The following is an 8,171-nucleotide window of genomic DNA, read 5'->3' as shown; positions in this document are numbered from 1 at the left end:
AAAGGAAGTTCGAATGTACTATCTTGTGTTGCATTGAAATGTACATGAAGAGAAATTAAAGATATAAATTATACATTTTACAGTGTACATTTGTAGTTTTTTTTCCCCAAGTGTTCAGATGCAAGAGTCAGCACATAACATGAAAAATCACACAGAACAGACGATCTTGTTATAGCGAGATTCCCCTGTACAAAATATTCAGGCCAACTGATTTTTAAGTGTCAGATTTGAAGTGAAAGTAACTTTGCATTTGCACTTCCATAAGCTCTGGTGCACACACACACATACACACACACATACACACACACTGCAATGGGAGTTACTTGTCAAAAAAATACACTGATAAAGTGTGTCACAATAAAAAAACGAGTCCTGGAGTTTGTGTGTACGTAGACATAATTACAATTTTAATCATAGATCAGAATCGAAAAAGAGAAGGTTTGGGTAGAAATAGTCTGCCACTGAACAGGATCCTGTATTCTGACACATGCATAGATGAACAAAATAACAGAACTGTTCAGGATTAGACAGTATGTCATACAGAGAGAGCATACCTGTACATTCTTCATCTAAATCTACCAGAACATTATTACATCTACAAGGTAAAATGAAACATAAAGCACAATATAATTTACAGCAGTGTCCCTTTCAGATGAAGAAAAACAAGAATGAACACAAGATTGAAAGTTTGTTTCACTTGATTTTCCAATAAGTAAACATTGGCAAACAAACGACTTGCTATGGCAGAAACTTATTGAGGATATCACATTATTGTTATGAAGGGACATGCAGAAGTCGAGTCTTGGTTTAGAAAGAAATGACACGCCTATCGTACAAAAACACTCATTTACCTATAACGATGCGCAAATACCTCTGCGCTGTTGCACAGAGTACAACTGTAGGTTACAAAGCGATACATCCGTCAGTCTTGCGTGGTTCAACTGGAAATTCAGCATGTATTGCCCCACTTGTGATAAAAGCAGTGTCTCCATACTGTCTACAAACTCTTCAAAGCTCTTGCCTCATCTTTGCAAATGTATATACATGTACACCCATCGTCTTCCTTCCTACAACAGAACTGCACAGCCATTTACTCTCTCATGCTTGTGACAATCCCATAAGTTTTTACCCCTATATTTGCAGAAAAAAAAAATAATGAGAGAGGAGAGAGAATGCACACACACACGCCACAGAGAGGAGATTAAACTGATGAGACTGAACATCCCACCTCCGAATGAAGCGAGCCACTTTCGTGTGCCTGAGATGAGTGACGGAACACGACATGATAAGTCTTATGCTCTCATGTCGGACTGACGAGCCGCCCTTTCAACAGAGAAAATGGTCCTTGACGTAATAACTGAACTTCATGCTTCGGCCTACAGGATGTCACATATATTGATGGGAATCTCATGTTTCAACGGCTCAACAGAAATTAGGTAACACCCCCCCCCCCCCCAACCCGTGACCAAAAAAAGAAGAAAAAAAAAATGTTTTGACCAAAATATCAGCCTTGGGTAACTGCAATTTTTATACGGTGTAATTCCTCAGTTGTGAGATTTTAATTATAGCAACAATAACCACCCACCACATGTGTTAGCTGTCTGCTATTTGGAAATGCTCTCTTCAGTAGGAAACAAACGGCTCATAAATTACGCAATATCTTCACTAAACTACCACACAATCTGAGGCCTCCCAACCCTTCCTTTAAATTAATACTCTCATATACCTGTGCAACATTTTCTTTTCAAAACATGCTCGATAACAATGGGTTTATATAAAAGAATAATTAGTTAATTGCTACAAGTACACACGGTCAATCGAACCTGTGAGGTGCAATATCAATGATGGAGCTGTAACTGTTACAGAGAACAAATACATGGTTGTTCTCTACCTTATTAATGTGACTGTCTTCATAAAGGCACAATGCCAAACTAATTGATCTTTACACAAGGAGGAAGAAATTTAAAACAAAACAAAACAAAACAAAAACGACCCTCCCTGTACTAACAGTTAAATACGTCTGGCAAAGATTACGACATACAAGAGAAGCTAGCTGAAAATGGTAATGTCTGAGATACGGGTACTTCGGGTCATTTCCTTGCTAGGTACTGCAATTTTAAGATGAGGCTAATAATCTGGATGTTTCCAAGTGATAGTGTGCTGTTGGTTGACATCTGCCCCTAACTATTCAGTAGCACTGAACCAGGTTTGTCAGACAAAGTTTGGACTTTCTGCGACACATAACCACTGCTCAACGTGTGCTTAATACATAACATAAATAATTCATGGCAGAGTGTGACATTTCCTTGAATAGTCAACACGTATGTGAATACTGACCAGAAGAAATCTTTTCCAGAATTTATGGAGCAGTTTCATGCCTACAATATCCACACTAGGAACTGCTATCAACTAAAGAACAATGTGCATTTCAATGGCTGATGTGATGTACAGATGGTTCTTCTTAAAATCCTGTAAAACATTTGCAGATGAGGGCTGCCACAGTGATTACAAAGATTAAAGCATTTCCCATCCATAACGCTTACATTTATATCATTCAAAATAGCAAAATTACCTGGAGTAGACACATGTTTGACATGGTCATCTCGTACAATATAACCCAGAAGAAAAGTTATATTGGTGTAAGAATCTGAAATCAAGGTTTGGAACTAGAACAAAGTTCCAATATGAATGAGGAGGAGATTTCTCCAATGTCACTGACCACTTCAAACACATGTCTACAAATGTATTTCTTATTTTATTTTCTTGTATATTCACACATGAACATTCTCTGAGACTGCAAGCTACAATATTCTTGTATCAACATCCTGCACATTGTATCAGGTGTTTTCACTCCTGGAAATAATCCAATTCCTGGTACCATACCCCTACCCCCCCCCCCCCAAAAAAAAACCTTTTTAAAACTGCCCCTCCCAAGGAGCATAAGTATAGCAGATGCTGCTGTAGCCCCCCCCCCCCCCCCCCCCCCCCCAGCACACTATCACTGCTTTTGGTCTAAAATAAGGAGGCCAACTGAAATAGTGTGACAAAATAAAATCTGCTTAGTAGTACATGGTTACTAGCCGCTTGATGTCTCTCCAACGATGCTGACAGGCCTGTCCTAACTCATTGCATAAGTTCTGGTCCATTGTCTTGCTGTAGGGGAGAACAAAAAGAAAAAGAAAAAGAAAAAGAAAGGACAGACAGATAAATATAAAGTCATAGCTGGAAATGACATACATGGCAACTGTACAGTGAACTCTGACCCTGACCATTGACTTTTCACCATCATTATATCATGGAAAATGTTGCTTTTCAACTCTACCCTTCCTAACAAATAGCATCATTCCTATTATTTGAAGTTACGGCTGGAAATCAGTTTTGGGACAACGTTCAATGACCTCTGAATGATGTACATGTAAGACCACAAGGACTGTTCCCCAAAATGTAATCGGCACATCTGCACCTAAGACAGGAAACCTCGACCACGCATCAAGAATGTCCAGAAAACACTTGGATTCTTAAGCATGACAGCATGATCTGGGATGAATGGATGGATATGGCAAAGACATAATGCCTCTGGCAACCACAGAAGAGGAGGCATAAACACACACGATTGATGTACATACAAGTGTCCGTGGGATGTATGTCAAAAATTCATGAAAACTGACTCAGTTACACATTCAGTTTGGTTTGATGTAATCTAACTCTTGACTAAGTCTTTAAATCAGAACACAGTCCGTTACTGAGATACGACGCCCCCCTCCCAGTGGGAATTGTTATAATTTTGTACGTGGCGATATGTTTGCCCCTTCTCAACACATGTCCATGATGAACTTGGCAAAACAATGTACACTCTTGTATCTACATACAATACGTTGTTTTGCCACATGTTTATGCAGTAATAGGCTGCGTGCCGCGCACGGACCACAGAACCGCGAGCAGAATGACATTGTCTTATATATATGAGCACCACTGCTTGAGACTTACATTGTTTTGCAATAGCAATAGCTTGATACGGTAAAAAAAACAATGTATGTTTTGATTTATGCAAATTATTCTTAAAAATAAGGGGTCTAGTGAAGTCAATTTGCATTCAATATATTGATATTGTTGGTCCTTTCAGGGTAAGATAGGAAGTATCACACAAAAACAGAAAAAGAGAAGTATGCTTTCAAAACTTTAAACTCAATTTACTGGAAATGAGGTTGCATGTAGATACATTGTTTTGCCATCTCATGGCCGTGTATTGGTTTGAAGAACATTCTTTTTATGCCATTGGAAGATTGTCCCACAGCAAGAGATCGAAGTCATGTATTCTGGTGGAAAGGAAAGGTAATGTGTCACATCCACTCTGCACTACAAAGTTACTGAAATACCCCCACCAATTCATGAAACAATTTATTCAGTTTTCTTTACCCAGGGTAGCCCCATCAGTGGTTTAAACACTGTTATCCTAGGGGGCCCTGCAACAGAATGACAAAATATAACAGTTCAACAAACACAAAATAACAAATCAAGAACATTCCTTTTTACATCATAACATCAACACAATATCAATACTCTATATAAATGAAGAAATGCAAAGTTAATGTGGTGGGATTGGAAACCCAAGAGCTGAACTTGTGACACCAAATACTTGCCTGTCTCTAAAGCTTGTGCCTCGTTCTCTTTTCCATTTCTCGGCGACATCATTTGCTAGGGGGTCATCAGGGTTGGGTGCACTCAAGAGGGCTTGAATGGATAGCAGCACTGTTCTGATCTGTAGGGCAGGACTCCATTTGTCTACAAAATAAATGACACACACAAAAGAGAAAGCAGACTCTCCATTACAGTCAAATCCACTTTAATATATTGTAGCAAGTGGAAATCTTGAGTTTTATCAAGTACACCTGCACATGTACACCTCTCATGTTACATAAAATTGTAACTTTGTCAGTGGGAGAGTGACATTTACGTCCTTTATGCATAGTGATGTTTTTCATCGCAAAAAACTGTGTAGTGGATTTATCCAAATCAGAATAAACCCAGCATTACAACATCACAATATCATTCAACATAATAAATTCACGATTCAGTAGTTAATAAAACTGAGGCTTATGAAATCAGATTGCCCACGCAGTTTGCAAGAAGTCTGTACTCTAAACTGAACAAAGTATAAGGTGATATTGTCTTCAGTTCAAGTTGCAATCTTAACATACTTTGCACTCCTTGGTACAGTTATGTGATGGTGATATCTGACGACAAAAATCAGATTAGATCAACAATAAATCACAGAGTCAGATTCAAGGTAATGAGCCTCATCGGCATAACACCCCGAGATCAGCAGAGGCTGCACAATGGGGCAAACTATCAATCAACAATATCATGATAGGTGACTGGCATTGGTGGCAGATTACCATTCAGAAGATGACAACCTCACCTTTAAGTATATCGAGGCAAATTCGTCCGAGCTTGTCAATGTTTGGGTGATAGATCCTTGTCATGAACCGTACTTTTGGCGCTGCCATTGGATACTCTTCTGGAAGGAAGAGCTCTAATCTGAAGTTTCCACCTTCGAATGGAGACTGGTGAAAAGCATACAAACAAAAAGAAAATATATAAATTTACAACATGAGTATATGTCAACAGAAATGTTTCCGAAAGAGCCTGAAGTACAAAAGGACAAGTATACAATATGAACTCTTGAAAATGTAAGCATGTCTTCATTTTCCTTATCATCCCATTCAGTCGGAATCTTTATCCTTTTAGACGTTAAGATTTGGCTTAAAGATAATTAGGTAGATCAAAAAGTTAGTTACAGATTATTAGTGATAAAATATAAATGTACAAATGTACAAATCACTAGGTGTACACTAAAGCTCTTCAGTTATATCGTGTACATGTATGCTGTGCACAGCACGCAAAGTGATATGAACTTAGCAGTAGGAGTGAAATGGGGGTGAAACTCTGATTGACTGTTTGACACTTAATAGTACATGTATATGCATGTGTTCCAAATCATTTTCTTTAATTCCACCACTATTTTCACCAATTGATGAAAGCCACTAACAACAAATTGTGCCTAGTATGCACTGGATATCATGATACAGTACAATGCCATCTAGCAGATTACATCACAAATATAATGTTATACACAGTGACATAAAATGCAAATCATCACACAAGCTGTGATGTCATGAATCTGCTGCCAATGGACTTCTGAATGAGTGGAGTTTACAACCTTCCTCCTTTCATACTAGTCTAATATTTTATAAGCTACAATGTACACACTGTAAATAAAGGTCAACAACCAATGCATGGTCATAAGTATGACTGTATGAACTTAACAAGTACTGGACCATTTCTGATGCCCATAGGGGTACATACAAAATTAATTATACTTTGGATGATGTACTATACTTTCCAAAGTCCTAATATTGCTATCACAAAATCTGGGAACAAAACCATCATAAAGAATTCCGTGCACAGAATCCTAAGTTCAGCTTAGCAAAACAACCCCAACGTAATGAATACTGTAAAAACCAGAAACATGACCGTTGATGACCTTTTTCATGGCATGAAACTTCTGCAAACTGCCGACCATGATGGTGTACACTATAACATCGGGTTGGCACTCTGTGCGCTGTGCAGATAAGAACTGACACATGCATTTCACTTTCACAAATCACGGCTCCTTGCAAAATGCACCAAAGTTTCATGGGCGCAAAAATTTCTGGTTTTACATTACATCTATAGGTGAAAAATAGAAAAAAAAAAGATGAAGGAAAAAAATTAAGGACTACAAGCATAAATAACTTTCACATAAAGCCTCTGATCAGCTTCTCAAAAGACACTTTCATAATTGATACCAGAACAGACCCAGGGCCATGTATGCTGTAAATGCATGAACTGGGCTGGTAGCACTTACATCTTTTGGGCCGACAATGTTGACCATGAAGTATCTTGAATTGTTTTCATCTGGAACTGCCTTTTATTCCTGCCACAGGCTCTGACATGAGACGCTGGGTCTCCTGCAAAGGAGAGCATCACGAGAGAAAGAAAGGAAAAAACAATGAGTGTTAAGTCTGAATTAAAGTTGATTTTAAGAACATGATCAATACACAACAAGAGCACTCTGGACTGGTTACAAACAAGACATCCTTGCTTGAGGTGAATAGATGGGCTACCTGGCAATGCTATGTGTACCTGGTATAAATGCTGCTGTAATGATTAATGCCACATGGGCAGCCTAGAACAGTGCTTATGACTGTAGATGACTTGAATTCATTGTGGAAGTAAATATTGTAGTTGTTTTTAATCATGCTACTACAGCATCACTAATGTCCCTATAGCTAATGATCATTATCTTTGATGTTTGAATAATCACATTTTAATTGCCGTTGTCACCATATATATTTGATTATCAATGTTATCATGGCACTTATATGTATTCAAGGTCTAGAGATGACAAATGAAATGGCAAAATGCTGAGAGCTACGTGTTTGCACAAGCTACACCCTGAACAGCACTGCTACATTCAACATACATGTAACATACAAATGTAGCTGCTCTAATCGATGACTCCAAGCAGGGAGGTGGGGGGACTTCCCACCTCCCTGCTCCAAGCCATGTGAGGAACATGTTTGTGTTCCTCCGTAAATTCATGTGCTTGCAGTTTGCCAGCAGTCAGAGAAATTATCTTTTTATGCTACATATATGCAATACGTCTGTGTACAGTCACATGCCCTGTTGATAAGGCACACTCTATCACCAAAATGAATACCGGTACACTGTACAATATGTTTATAATAATCCATGCGATGAAGATGGCAAAGTACACTTGTACATGTGAAATAAACAAGTATCAAAGAGATACACAAAAAACAAAGAGTGCCTGTTTCCGTACAAATATCACAAAAACATGAAAGAGTCTTCCACAAAATCAAAACATTTTTTCCAAACAATACTTGTGCAGGAAACTCAGAATTATACCTTTTTGATTTGTTGTGTCCATCTCTGATAACAAACAATTTTTAAAAGGACTGCTTTTTCAACTACCATTACCACCCAGTCAATGATTATTTGAAGCTGAATGGGTCAATCTAACTGTGAAGTTTTACTCATTTATTTATTTTTTATTTATTCTGTCTTCTTTATACAGGGTAGTCTCTTCAGTACATAAAACTGCTTTA

The 8,171-nt window shown here is 38.1% G+C and overlaps 1 pseudogene; it reads right to left on the bottom strand.

Moving 5' to 3' along the window:
* Positions 1-3,123: 3,123 nt before the first annotated feature.
* LOC139734011 (ubiquitin-conjugating enzyme E2 N-like) lies at positions 3,124-7,609 on the bottom strand (annotated as a pseudogene).
* Positions 7,610-8,171: the final 562 nt, after the last annotated feature.

This window comes from Diadema antillarum, unplaced genomic scaffold, assembly GCF_040938485.1.
Source record: "Diadema antillarum isolate AM-2024a unplaced genomic scaffold, OU_Dant_1.0 seq00000507_RagTag, whole genome shotgun sequence".
Classification (NCBI taxonomy): domain Eukaryota; kingdom Metazoa; phylum Echinodermata; class Echinoidea; order Diadematoida; family Diadematidae; genus Diadema; species Diadema antillarum.
The sequence above is the reverse complement of the archived record's forward strand: the minus strand, read 5'-3'. Positions and strand labels throughout refer to the sequence as shown.